The following is a 15358-nucleotide window of genomic DNA, read 5'->3' as shown; positions in this document are numbered from 1 at the left end:
ACCAGATGGAAGTGAAACTGTGTGCTGTAAACAATACATTCCTTTCAGGTCAGCACAGTGAGGCATGTAAAATAGACAGACATTGTGCATAGCACAACAGAAGCTAATTTTCCTTGACCGTCTTGTCTGAGCAGCTGAACCTGTGCTTGAAAGAAAATCACACAGGGAAAGCAGATTTGTCTGCTAGCGTGGATGGTTGTTTAGCTCACTTTTCCTCATCTAAATACTTACCCAAAAGCAGCATGGCTGTGGATACAGCATTCAGTGTAGACTGGAGCATCTGAAGATGTGTTCTCCTCACCTGGCACATGTCCCCCAAAGATTGCTGGACATACAAGCAAAGCCACAAAGTGCAGACATTCTGCCTTGGGAGATCAGGGAGAAAGTAACAGCTCTTGCCTGCAATGGAGGGAGACCAGACAAATGTTCCCTGCAATGAACTCACAGGTGAACTGGGCTTTTTCTAGGGCAGTGGAGGGCCACTCTAAGCAGTGGAAGCAGGGATGGGCAGCTTGGGAAGAATATAAGGATGTTGTCTGGCTGTACAGAGATGGGGTCAGGAAAGCCAAAGGGAAGATGGAACTGAACTTGTCGAGGGATGGGAAAAACAAAGAGAAGGATTCCTTCAGATACGGAAGAGACAGGCAGAGGGAAGTGTACCCCTCTGATAAATGGAAAGGGAGATCTGGCCTCCTCAGACATAGAGAAGGCTGAAGGTACTTAATTATTTGCCTTGGTCTTCATGGCCAGTCAGACTTCTCACACCCGTTGTATCCCTGAACTTCTAAGTGGGGTCAGAAGATCAAAATGCCTCCCAGTGTAAGAGCAGAGCAAGTCAGAGACCACTTCATGAGACTCAATGTGTACAGGTCTATGGGGCCAGATGTCGTGAATACCAGAGTTCTGAAGGAGATGGCTGATGTGGTTACCAAGCTGCTCTCCAACATACTTAAAAATTCATGGCTGTCAGGCTAGGTCCTCAGTGACTGGAAAAAGGGAAATATCACACTAGTTTTCAAGAAAGGGAGAAAGGAAGACCTGGGGAAATACAGGCGTCTAACTACAGGTTAGATGTTAGGAAGAAATTTTTTACTTAGGGCAGTAAAGTGCTGGAACAGGTTGCCCAGAGAGCTTGTGGATGCCCCATCTCTGGAGGCATTCAAGACCGGGTTTGATGGGATCCTGAGCAGCCTAATCTGGTGGTTAGCAGCCAGCCTGTGGCACAGATATTGGAACCTGATGATCTTTAAGGTCTCCTCCGTCCTAAGCCATGCTATGATTCCATGCTTCTTCAATTTTGACCTCTTTGTGCTGATGCTACAGAATGACGAGGCCAAAGCTAAACCAAATCTGGTCTGTTATCTTCAGCTAATGTTATATACAGCTGTAAGAAGAGGATGAGTAGGATCTAGCTCACTAAATGTGGGCACCAGTATTACAGATACTCGGCATTGAGGTGGGTATCAGTGGCTGCTCCTTTTATAGGCACTGGATACAGAGCAGGATTCTGATTCCTAAATAAATTGTTGCTGGTGTCCTGACAGCTTCACTGCTGTGATGCAAGGGCACAAACCTCCCATACATCCTTCCACGTTAGCTATATGTCAATGTCAGCCTAAGGGCATCTCAGATGGTAGTGGGCCCTTCTGTGTAGGTAAGCAGGCACTTCCCCTGAAGTTTAGGATGGTGAATCTTACAGAAATGGGAATTCATTCCCATATCTGACTATTTTTGATTCAGCTTCACATGATTAGAATCAGATTCCTATTTTATCAGAAGGAAAACATTAGAAAGCTCCTTAATTAAGATGTTATTCTATTCCTTTTTTCAAAGAGCTCCCTGAATGACATGGGAAACAAACTGAAATTTTAATGACAAATGGGATTAATATGTTGGTAATTTTATCTTTCCAGTGAAAAGACTTTTTCCTCCAAATAAAGGAATGCGTTTCTAAACAGATGTTTGATGTAAAAAAAATAATAAATGGAGCTATAATTTTAACCAGCTTCCTTTCCTTCTTGAAAGCATTTCTTTCTAAAAAATTGGAGGAAGGGAGGCATTATTTGTTTATTTGCCTTTTTGAGTCATCATTGTTTTCATATTGTTAAATGATTCCTATTCCATTGATGTCCATCTCAGCAAAAGGAGATCCTCGGCGTGAAATAACCCTACATTTTAAAACTACATTTTAAAACAAAGAAATGTTATTGAACACCCTAGGATTACCTCCCAAGAATATTCAATTACACAATTAATTAAAACAATTTCTGTGTAGAGGGGTTAGGACCTATATGCTATTTTGCTTGAGTAACACTGCACAGTGTAGTGTTACACAGTGTAGGATTCGTCTTGTTCCTGTAGGCCTCATTTTGTGACTCTTCACCACCATGGCTGTGCCAGAAGATGAAGATATAATAAGTAGATGCACATTTATACACCTTAACTGCATGGTGGGACAAATCTATGCCATCGTGCACAGTAGCTTCTTTTGGGTGGAAGGCCAAGTTTACAGACGGGAATGAAAAAGAGAATCTTAAGTCACTACATGAGGTTGAGATGCTCAGGACGACTGATCTGTGATGATCAGGATGATGACCTTACTAGCAGTTTAGACAAAGCTATCCCCCCAAAACCTGCAAAATGAATAGAAATACAAGGGTGAAAATCAGCCTGATTGTGAATCCTCTAAATCCTACCTCCAATAACCAGTCCAATTTCCCTTTTTTCCCCCCTGTAGCTATTTCAAGAAGGGTCATGATGTTATTCTTAACATTACTGCTGTTGTTGTTATTCAACATAATGATTAATAGTGGTGAAAAGACCCTGGAAAGAATGGCTATGCTCTTTTTGAAGACAGAGTTGTATAAGAAATTACCTTCTTCCCCATCTCATCTGGGAGCTGGAGCTTTCAACAAGGCTGCAGTCAGGTTACATTGCTCTAACTGCAGGCTGCTGATAAAAAATTTAGCCTTTGATGTTGGCTGGTTGTTCAGCACTATGTCCTATCACCTTTGCTTATGCATATTTGCCTTGAGCTATGCCTAAATAGACTGCAAAATGTCCCTTTGGAAAATCTAAGAAATCTAGGGTGACTTGCTTGAGGCTGGACAGGTATCCACAAGACACCAGGGACAGGATAGGAGACTACTGCCTAAATACCATCATCTTGGACATCTGTGGGCAATTTACTTTTTCTACAGGACTCATTGGAAACCTGTACCTTTATGTTCAGTTGGTTAACAACCAAGCAATAGACCCTAAATGTAATTTTTAAGCAAATAACCCTCCTCTTAATGACATTTTTGTTTCTTGAAGGGTATTCTAATGCCTTCCAACTGCTTGTCTAGATGGCATTTGTCTCCTATAGGTGCTGAGTGATATCTGCCAGCCTCATGCGGACATTCCCTGTAACACGGGATGGCTGAGAAGAATAAAGGAATAAAGCAGTGAAAATTTAATGACACAGATCAAGCTTTTAGCAAAGATAGCTCTGATTGATTGTCTGATTGTGAGCCTAATTGGAAGAGATTATGAAAAAAAACAAACAAAAACACAGTAAAAATAAGCTGGAAAACTTCAATCAAAGGGGAAATGACTGAATTCTCTCTATATTATCCAGATCTCATGAAAATTCCAGTGTACTCCAGATCAGGATTCCATTTTGAAAAGAAGTCAGAAATAAGAGAAAGTTCTTCAAAGGCAAGCAATAAAAATGACTGCCTGTCAGAAGGTAGACACAGCACACAAGGGAATCACAATAATGGCAATAAAAAACTTTCCGTGAACGTGAAAAATAAGGCGATGCAGATACTACTTACAGAGCACGGAGGTGTCTGGATTACTGTCCATAACTAAGTACTGTGCTGCCAAACTATAGGCATTTTATAGAACAAAGGAGATGCAAAACTCACAAAAGAAGCCATTTCCTTCTGAAAAAGTATTGTGGCTCATTTGTCTCGGTGTATGTCTGTGTACTTTTTTTTCCCTGTTCGTTCTTTCTTGTTATTGTTCTTTTTCCCTTGAAGAATGTGAGCTGGAGCCCTTATCGTATCATCTCTATTGCAGATCAAAACAATAGAACTGAAGAAGTCATGACATCTGTTTATGTGTTCTGCAAAGGGGATCATAACTCAGAGGTTTGGAGCAAAAGAGAGATCCTAATCTCCAAAGTGAACATCTGATAACCATCCTGAAGTGATGAGGATTCACAAAACTTTGCAGTGACCTTCCTTTTTGCCTTTTTTGCTTGGACTCTCCATTCTGCTTGGGAAGAAGTTCCTATAAAAGCACACTGATTATCTTCCTATTAGCATGTTCTTCTCTTAAATACATGAAAATATATTAATCTAATCAACTGGAGGTCGAGAATTATGTTACAGATTATAACATGAAAAATGTCAAGAGAAAAATCTGCAAATTAAACATTAAACAGAGTTTGGATATGCAATTAATATTTTTGACATGTTATCTATTATTTCTCCAAAACCTGTGTTTTTGAGCAGAGTCTGCAGCAGATATAAAGCAGTCCAGCTTCTCTTCCAGGTGGAAAGCTGACCTCTCCCATTTCCTCTGCTTCTTTTCTCTTTTCTCACTTGCCTCTCCCTCACTGTTGCTGCTCTTGTTGTTATTTTTGCTACCTTGGCATTGGTGGTTCTTTTTTTCTCAGTTGAATATAATACAAAATACTAAACCACACTTCTTTTTATGAGATGTACAGAAATAAGGCTCAGTAGGAGTATGAGATGTATGAGATGTCTCTCCTATCCCATTTCCTTCCCATACACTATAAAAAATTTAGGTGATCATCTCTGTCATCTTCATGACAAAAAAAATCCCAACACTTTCTTTCTGTCCTTCAGCTTGTGATTTATATAATGAATTTTATTTATATATTTATTTCAATACAAATATCTCCCTCTTGAGAGTTAGTCCCTCTTCACTCTGCATTCACTGGAAAGCCAACGAAAACAGTCACAAGAACAAAATTTATCCCATCCTAAAATAAATAACTTACATAGACTATAAGCTTTGCACCTGAAAAGTTCCTATTTCTTCCAGCTGATTACCCTGGCCTTCATGAGAGCTACCTTCGACCTCTTCAAGGACCTACTTGGAGATATCCCTTGGGCTAGAGCATAGATAAATAAGAGAGATGCTCAACACTTTAATAGCATTTCTCCCAAGCTCAAGATCAGTGCATTCCTAAGAGTATGAAATCAGGGACGGGTGGCAGGAGACGTGCATGGATGAGCAAGGAGCTCATGGACAAGGGTGAAGAGAAGAAGGTCCACAAAATGTAGGAAAAGAGCCTGTTTACTTCAGAAGAATATAGAAAAGCTATCAGGGCCTTGCAGGGATGCAATGAGGAAGGCTAAGGCCCACTTGGAATTAAAGTTGGCAAAGGAAGTCAAGGATAACAAGAAATCATTTTTTAACTATTCCAGTAGTAAAAGGAAGACTAGGGAAAACATGGGTCTGCTACTGAATGAGGTGGGTGCCCCATTAACAGGGGATGCTGGGAAGGCGGAGATACTGAACACCTTTTTTGCTTCAATCTTTACTACTAAGACTGTCCCTTGGGAATCCCAGACCCTGGAGGTAAGAAAGAGTCTGGAAAATGAAAGACTTCCCCTTGGTCAAGGTGATCTGACCAGAGAGTGTCTAGATGAAATAAATCCCAGGTTGGCTATGAGACAAGAGTGTGCCCTGGTGGCCAAGAAGGCCAATGGGGCCTGGAGTATATTAAAAAGAGCGTGACCAGCATGGTGAGGGAGGTGATCCTTTCCCTGTACTCTGCCCTGTTGAGGCCACATCTGGAGTACTGTGTGAAGTTCTGGGCTTCCCAGTTCAAAAAAGACAAGGATCTCCTAAAAGGCATCCAGTCAAGGGCCACAAAGATGATACAGGGCCTGGAGCATCCCTCCTAATACGGAAATATTTGAGACCCGTCTGGACACCAACCTGTGCGACCTATTATAGGGTACCTGCTTTAGCAGGGGGTTGGACTCAATCTCTAGAGGTCCCTTCCTTTTGTGTTTTGGTGAAATACTGCTTCCATTTTGCATAGATGGACAAAAGGTCACAAGGTATCTTATCTTCTCTCCAAGACCTTTTTGAAATCACTGCTTGCCAATACACCCTCCATGTCATGTTTTTCATTCATAACTGTCAAATGTATAACTCCAAATCACTAGAAATCATTGCAGTGGTCTTCCTAGATTTAAGTGCTCCTTTTGCTGTCATTAAATTGTTTGCTGTAAAATAAACCTCCTATGGAAGTAACCTATTTTTTTTATTATTATTATTTCCTCTCCATGAAAACACAGATTCAATAATAGTCAGCATCCTTGTTATTGTTAGTCATTAGAGCTATCTTGCATCTGAGCCTACATTTCATCTTGCATCTAGGCCTTAATGGGATGCTGCAGCTGTCAATTAGTCTCATTGTCTGCAAAGAAAAAGAGACTCAGAGTTGCTGGTCCTTGTAATACCTTTAGTGGTGATAAAAAGGAGATTTGGACATCAGAATATGGTTGTATTTCAAACAAAGCGTCTGCATTTTTTTATACCAGTCCTGAGCTCCCCTCTTGATTAATCCCTTTGTGTGGGACTGAAAAGGTTGCCTCTGTGCTCTATGAAATCATATTTACATTTATCACCAGTGAGCTGGGTAAGAATCATACAGTCAGCTCTTAAAGCACCTACATTTGTTGCTTCATGAGCTAAAAAGCTTTAATAGATTTATTATTATTATTATTATCATTATTTTTAGGACTGCCTGTACCTTCTGTTGCCAGTTAGGACTGGCAGCACAATATTTTACTATCACCCCTTATTGCATTTAGGAAACCCTCCCCACTTCACTTTAATGGGACTGACATGTTTCATGCCTTCCAGATCTCAGCCTACATCACTGAACCACCTCAAACAGCAAGGAAGTGCTGCTATAGCCCCTGACTGATGTGTGGTGATAAATCACCTTGGCTGGGGCCTGGAGATCCCAAGCATCACTTCTGTTCCATCACTGCTCTGCTCTTCTGTGTTTTCTTCTGCACAGGCACAAGATATGCAGCAAGGGACACAGCAAGGTAGAAATAACAAGCCGAGCTAAAAACTTGCCAGAAACCAGAAAAGCAAAACACACTGTAACAGATCCAAGGCACTCGGGGGCAACCCGGATTCGATTTGCTGCATGATGTTGTACTTGTTTGCTATTTCAGGGTGTCAGCAGGAGTCATTCCCTGATCCTTTGTCTTCCAACCATCCACTGCTGGAGATAAATCAAGACTTTTGGGATTTGGGGCACATTGCAGGGCTCAAAGAAGACCTCCCAAAGGAGATGCAGGTGCACATATATGTCATGGAATCATAGAATCAAAGTATCACAGAATGGCCTGGGTTAAAAAGGACCAAAATGTTCATCCAGTTCCATCCCCTGCTATGTGCAGGGTCACCAACCAGCAGCCCAGACTGCCCAGAGCCACATCCAGCCTGGCCTTGAATGCCTGCAGGGATGGGGCATCCAAAGCCTCCTTGGGCAACCTGTTCCAGTGCGTCACCACCCTTAGTGTGAAAAACCTCCTCATATGATCCAACCCAAAGCTCCCTTGTCTCAGTTTAAAACCATTCCCCCTTGTCCTATCACTGTCCGCCCTCATAAAGAGTTGTGACTCTATACATGTCCTTTTCAATGGTCACACTGCTACTCATCTCATGCTAGGTTGACTTGTGAATAAGTAATTATCGCCAAGTGAGGAACGTTCTGTGAATTAAATTCTTATTTGAAAGGATGTTTTCAAGGCCATGACTGGGAGGTCTTGGCTAAGAGACAAACAGAAGCTGCCACCCACTCCTTGGAGAAACACCTACCAGAGTGAGCTGAAGTTTGCTTACATGCTGAGAAATTAAAATCAACATAACTTTGAGATCAGAGGTATTCCAAGCAAAGTGGATGGAAAGAGGCAGAAAGGTAACCAGACCTTGGAAAGAGGGATCTGTAACAAAATAGGATAAATATGTAGCTGTTTTACTGATGAAGAGACAAAAATGAGCCCCTAAATTACACTGCTGAGTAAATATTGCATGATAAGAAGATTTCTTCCCAGAGAAAGTGGATGATGTGCTGCTAGCAGGTGCTGTGCTTTTCTTCAGTGACGCAGAATACGAACCCAGTATTGACTGCCAGAGGGCATTGCAGGGCTCTGCGATGAACCACACTGCAAGAACAGAGGATAATTATTATTTCACCATCAATTTGCTTGTTATTCAGGAATCTCCAGGATGTTTGGTTCCCCCATAGAGCCGCTTCTGATTCATATTGCAAATTTCTGCCTATGATTTCCGCCTGGATGTTATGAAGCGTTTCAAATCACAACGATCACCGGCAATTTTACTCAGAGACAATCCTGTGCAAAGTGATCATGATTGTGTTAAGCCAGCCTGCTTGTCTGGCGTGATTTGGAAAGCTTTCTGAAAAAAAAAAAAAAAAAAAAAAAAAAGATAAAAAATAAATAGCCCCAAAAGAGGTGTCTGCAGAAATTGCAGCCCCACAGCTTACAGTGTTGTCTTCATTGCTGGTGATGGCGTTTTGTTCCCTTGTTTTTCCCTTTTCTACATTTCCAATCCATGTTTATTCAGAGCGTTTCATTATGGTCCTAAGTTTAAAAGAGCATCAACGATAGATTTTTTTATTGCTCATAAAATATAAGAACTAGAAATGAATAAAAGGAACAGTCAGCGTTCAGAGGTGCTGCAGATGGAATGTGTTTTCAGGCTTATTGCAGAAAACTACATAATGTTGTGGTGTCGTTGGCTCTGTTGGTTCATTCAAATATTTATCAGCAAAATTGATGCTTCAGAATGACCTGTGATAGTAACAAATATAGAGAGAAGCAGCTCTCATTTTGGCTCTTGCTTGCTGATGGCAAAGCCTTTCTAATGTGTGGGTTGATGCAAACCCAAGTGGCAGGTGCCAGTCCCAGAGAAAGCAGCAGCATCCAGGGGCTGTGCAACTTGTGTGCATGTGTTATCATTTATTTCTTTGAGAAGGAGGAAAACAGATCTCATTATTATTCTGTGGTGCCTTCTAGAAGGGATCTGTACCTTAACCATCATTTTTCATTTGAGGAAACAGAGGAATAGGAGGAGAAAGAGCACAATACAGTGGATTGATGTGGCACTGAGGAATGCAGTGAATGGGCATGGTGGGGATGGGTTGGGGCTGGATGAGATGATCCAAATGATTATAGAATCATAGAATTGCTCAGGTTGGAAAAGATCTCAAAGATCACCAAGTCCAACCGCAACCCAACTATACTATCCTAACTAACAACCCCCCACTAAATCATGTCCCTGAGCACCACATTCAAACGGCTCTTAAACACATTCATGGGCAGGATGACTTCCCTAGTCCTGCTCACCACACCATTCCTGATACAAGCTAGAATAGCATTGGCCACCTGGACACACTGCTGGCTCATATTCAGCCAACTGTCCATCAGTACACCACGGTCCCTTTCCATCAGGCAGCTTTCCAGCCACACTTCCCCAAGCCTATAAAGTTGCCTGGGGTTGCTGTGACCAAAATGCAAGACCCAACACTTGGCCCTATGGAAACTCATACAGTTTACCTTAGCCCGTCAATCCAGTCAATCCGGGTTGTGCCTTTCTACCTTTTGGCAGATCAATACTCCCTCCCAATTTTCCCTCTTTTCCACTCTTAAGGACTGTAGGATTCTATGATTCACTCAAGATCACTAACAGCTTTAGTTCGACATAGCCCTACTCCAGCAAAAGAATCCACCTTGGCTTGATTTTTAATGCGTATGCAGGGCTCATATTTTTGACTTAAATGGGTTCGTGGGTAAATTACTACAGAAAATGAAACGCAACAAGGAAACTTCACAACATGGAAATTCACTGTGTACATCGATGTAACAGTATTAAGCACACAAGTACTTGGTGAAAAGCCAAGGATATCACGGAAGACATCTGAGGGGTGTATTTAATCCCTGGCTGTTACATGTATTTAAAAACAGCATGAGCAATGTGTATTATAACAGGAGTTACTGACCTTAGTTGTACTCAATATGTGTACATATGGAGGAGAAGACTGTAGTGACAGTCCCTCCACATTCATACGGTAAACATTAATATGGCAGACAGCTTCACTTAGTGGAACAAACATATCCTATATATTCACTTTCAGCAAAGGCAAAGTATTTCTTTTTAAGAATCTCTTCTTTAAGACAAAATTGGTTGAATCCCAGATTTTTATCCATGCCAGCACTTCTAAAACTTTTCTTTCACCACTTCTTATAAGGAAGGTGGGGGACTTCTCCTGAAGGTTGAAAGATGGTCAGCTATGGCACTGCAGAGTGCTCCATAGGCTTCTGGAATAATGTAAGGAAATCAGATGAATGCCTAACTAATCCTCTTCTTTGGAAAGGCTCACAGAAGAATGAGGCAATGAAAAGAGGATGTAAAAGAATATAAAGGCGGATGAAATGAGTGTCTTTAAAGCAGCAACATGGGTGGATGGAAGCCAGAGAAATGAGAAATAAAAGGGATATGGAAACAGCTGTAATTGGTTAAGCTACAAATTTCTGAGCTGGCTGAAGAGAGGATGCTATAGCCTTTATACTGGATTTTATGCTGTTTAAGTAAGAAAACAATTAGATTGTAAGATGGAGATTGAGTGGATGAATATGTTGATGGAAAAAAAAAAAAAAAAAAAAAAGGAAAAAAAGAAAAAAAGATTTGTCCTGGACATAGATGGCATTTGGTTGTCGCTAATCTTATTGTAGGGCAACACACCTCATGTACAGCCAATACTTTAGGACAAGAATGCGCTACACCAACCTTATGCTGTGTCAAACTGCTAGGATCAGCCTGTGCTTCAAATGAACAGAGAGCAGATGCAAAAGTTGTGTGTAAAATAAGCAACATGTGAGGAACTCTTTATTTCAAGGGCAGAATCTTTTGCTTCCAACCGTAGCTTTTATTTTTCTTCCCTCTGCAGAGTTTGACAGGCTCCTAGGAGTAAGTATATTATTATTGTGAAGATGTAATCTAATTTAGTACTTTCATATATTCATATTACAACAGAGGAAGACAGAAAAAATTGTATGAACTTGCCTTTGACTGTTTGCATAGTCTTTTCGTGGTTAGGTAAGGGCTGTGTCATATTTGATGTAAGGCAGTCAACTTTCAGCTGAAGGAGAGGAAGACAGTTTACACAGAAAAGGAAAAAAACCCCACATATATTATGAAAAAGCTGGAAAGAAAGAAAAAAGACATCTGAATATAATTAGCTTTTATGGATCAGCAACAAAGTATATTCACTATTACAGAATTTGGCTTATGAAATGGGGAAAATCTACTGCTAGTAATAGTCACAAACATTCCTTTGATGCAAGTGCAAGTAGAATAGATTCTGTAATGGTTAAAGCCACATCATTGCCTACTGCTAATAACTCGAAGTAGAAAGTACTATCTTTCGTACAATAAATCATTGTTGGATGAGGCCCTGGGCAGCCTGGTCTGCTGGTTGGCAACCCTGCCCATGGCACAGGTGATGGAACTGGGTGATCTTTACAGTTTCTTCCAACCTAAGCCATTCTGTGATATGCTGTGTAGCTCCGAAGACCTGAAGTAGCATAGTAAGAAAAATAATGTTAATAAAAAGTGTAAGAAATGGAGGTGGTGAAGAAGTTCTGAAGGAAGCATGAAATGATCAAATTGCATTCTCTATATAAAATATGACTGGATTATGTCACATAAATAATTGTCCCAGGTAAAACAACAGTAAGGAAAAAACACCAAGGAGCTGCATTTAGAAACATAGCAGTGACCTGCTGCCATTAATGCCTTTTCTTTATGGCTTGACTAGAATGAAGCTCAAACAAATCATACACCTACTGCAGCCCACACTAGAATGCTATTTGCTTCCAGCAGCTCCTTTTTGAAGGAAAACAGATCTCCTGCTCTTCTCTAGCTGAGATTTTTTTCCATCTCTCTTCATTTTGTAGAAGAGAATCTCCCAGCCGTCCCCCCACCCCTTCCACCCCCCCAATGTCTTTTATGCAAGATGAGAACAGCAGATATTAGACTTTGGTCATTTTGAGTGCCAGAACCAGGGACACTGACCACAACATTTGGACTATTCCCACCTAACAAGGAGGAGTGTGGTAAAAGATTTAACTCAATACACCCCGTCAGAGAAATTAGAAGAAAACCATTTGACTGCATGGTTAGGGGAGCCATCTGTCTATGCCTACAGATAAAGCAATGATGCAAAGTGACAAAAACAGCTTATAAATCAAGACAGTGAGACCTTTTAATTCAGCAACAAGCTGGTCATTAATAACTCTTGCAAGATCTGTCTAAGGTGAATGTAATGCATCATTCAGCCACTGCAAAAGAACCTGTCTGAAAGATGGTGGAAGGTATGAATTGGTTGGAAACTGGATGAATCGATCAGTGACTTCTCCCTCAACGTGCTCTATAGTGCCTTTATGATACTATAGTTAAGAAGAAAATGTCAGACCTTTTGCCACAAATCCTCAGTGTAGTAATCTAAAGGGTAAGAATCACCTCTAACATCCTTCTCAGTTTGAAGCTTGAGTTGGAAGCTTTCTAGGGTAGATCTGATTTTAAGAAAAGAATTTAGAAATTCTGGTAGGTATCTTCACTCTGCAAATACAGCGTGAACCTTGGAAAAAGACTCTTCTGCTTATCAGTCACATCCTGATGTCCCTGGGCATTTTTGTGCTTGTGGAAAGCTCTTCCCATACTTGTTGGCAAGCAACAAACATTCAGTTTTCAGTGGACATCTATTGATTTTAGTATTTTGGTTTATGCACTTAATCTATGATGATACCCACCCTCCTAAGATAAATACTGAAAGTAGGAATCAGGTAAATAGGAGACTTTCATGAAGATTAAGTATCTTAGGCTTTGGGGGATGTCAGAAGAAAAGGACCAGTGGGACATGTCGACATTGCTGTAGTTACAATACAGCTGGGTCTATAGTTAAGACAATACAGCAGGGTATACATAAGGGAAAGGTAGACAAAGAAACTGGTTGAGTAGAGGTGCTGGGTCAAAGCAACTTGAGGAAGACTTCTGACTTCATCCCAACGACCACCGGAGCGAAACCCCATTACGGACTGCACATGTGTCAGTAGGAGGGACAGCATGTAAATGAGTTCCCGGAAGAACAGTGAATATGCTAATGATTTCTTGGAAATGTGATGAATATGTATACGCATGCTCTATAACTTTCTAACTCTCCTGTCTATCGGTGCACATGATAGGAGGAGTGATCCCCCATGTGCCCAGCACTGAATAAACACTTACCTGCTTTATTATCTAACTCTGGTTATAGAGTCTGATTCCGCACGTCAATATGAATAGGGAATACTCCTCACGTTTTCTTATTTATGGTTGCGCGATTTCAGCTGAAAGACAAAACAAAACAAACAAAACCTCCCAAAACCTTTTTAAAAACACACACACACACACACACACACACACAAAACATTATTAAAACTTTTCTATGTTGAGCTTCATCACATTTGGAAGTGGAAATTCAGAAAAGTTCTTTTAGTGGACCACCAGCTTCAGATTTTGAAATTACCAGAGAAGTCATGGAGGTCCATTTTTGCCTTGGTGTATTTATGGTGCTCTTTCTGATCCTTTGGTTGACAGATAAATATTTTGTCATAACTGTTTTGAAGAAAAAAAATGTATCTGAATTTATGTTTTAAGAAATAATAAATACATTGCTGTATATTTTTCTTATATTCTGCAAAATCTGACCAAATCATCAACAACTTGTTCTAAAGATAACTCTCTCTTTTATCACCCCCTCTCACAAACCTTCACCCCAACACAAACATAGCAAGCCAGTAAGACAACAATATTGTGCTAAAAACTGTGCTAGATTGCTACTTTCCATTGACCAGAACTAACAATACATAACACACCTTCTGGGAAGCAGAGTAGCGATGAGTGATCGAAGACGGATATTATTTCTCGAACTTGTTCATTTTGTTCTTAGTTTTGTTTTCCCCTGCCTTTTAGTACCATCTGACACAATGTTCCTTCTCACATAATCACAGTGTGGTCAATCTGCGTGATTTGGCAGCTCTTAATGTCCAAGAGAAAGATGCATCCACATCTGGCTGCTTTAACTTAAGCTAACTTATGTTTCTCATCCTCATGCAAAGATCAGCAAAACCCTCCTCCCCCCCAAAAAAAAAACATTCTTATTAAGGAAGAGGATGAGGTGGGGCTGAAGTCAAGAAATATGCCCTAAAGTTATTAAAAACTAATTTTTTCAATCAAGCTTGTTTATTAGAAACTCAAACAAACAATTAAAAAATCATGGTTTTCTCCAGATTTTCTGCAGCTTTGATTGATCAAATTTCAAGACTGCATCCCAATTTAGCATTGACATTAACCTTAAATCCACACACATGGTCATTTGTTTATCCCATCAAAGAGCAATAATATTCCATAACTCAACTAAAAATGAAATTGAGAATTCTTCTAGAGTGTCTTCCATTCACAGAATGCTTTAGAGCTCTTAATCAGAAAAATGCATCAAGTGAAGGACAGATTCAAAGAACTGAATGTAATAAATTTGTTCACGCCTAATAATGAGTGAGAAGTTCTTGTAGAAAGAGTATCTTTGCAAATCACTTTCACCTCAATAGTAACACATCTCATAGCTGAAAGTATACAACACATATAACTCGAGGCATTGCAATATGATTCATAGTACAGACACTCTGGGCTCTTATTTATGGGCAGTGGGCAGGCAGGACTGTCTTAAAAGTACCTTAACACTCATAGGAGAGATCCATCTCTAGAGACAGGAGCCATGCAGCAAGGGAAGTCCTAAGAAACTCACTCATGCAAGTATCTCATATGAGGCTGTAAGAGGCACATGGTAATGGAGAGGTTATAGAGTTGACTTGCAAATAATGCTGGAGATTTTCAGTTCACATCTGAATAGCGACTTATATAAAAAATTACGTAACATATATTTTGAGATAGATTCATTTATAACATACACTTATATAATAAATATTTATATAATATGTATTTATCATTCTAGATCAGTCCAAAGCATCTTTTTACCCACGTAATTTGGAAAATAAAAGAAGACAAATTATCTTTCTAGATCAACTCAAGCATTTTGTTAAGCATGTCAAATTGGAGCCTGAACTGTCACAACATTTCAGTTGGAAAGTCCTGAAAAGAAATCTCTCTGTCCTTTCATTTCCACTTATTCATCAGACAAAACCTAATTACAGAATAATTTTGTATCTTAAAACTGCATTTTGTCCTC

The 15358-nt window shown here is 40.2% G+C and overlaps 1 long non-coding RNA gene across 1 annotated transcript; it reads right to left on the bottom strand.

Annotated features, from left to right (window-relative positions):
- Positions 1 to 11367: 11367 nt before the first annotated feature.
- Positions 11368 to 15124, bottom strand: LOC140248887 (uncharacterized). The gene is made up of 3 exons (XR_011902902.1): positions 14846 to 15124; positions 13360 to 13460; positions 11368 to 11647 (listed from the first exon to the last, which is right to left on the bottom strand). It is a non-coding gene; the product is annotated as an uncharacterized lncRNA (long non-coding RNA).
- Positions 15125 to 15358: the final 234 nt, after the last annotated feature.

The sequence above is a fragment of the Excalfactoria chinensis genome, chromosome 2 (assembly GCF_039878825.1).
Source record: "Excalfactoria chinensis isolate bCotChi1 chromosome 2, bCotChi1.hap2, whole genome shotgun sequence".
In the NCBI taxonomy this organism is placed as follows: Eukaryota; Metazoa; Chordata; class Aves; order Galliformes; family Phasianidae; genus Excalfactoria; species Excalfactoria chinensis.
This window is presented reverse-complemented; position numbering and strand designations above follow the sequence as displayed.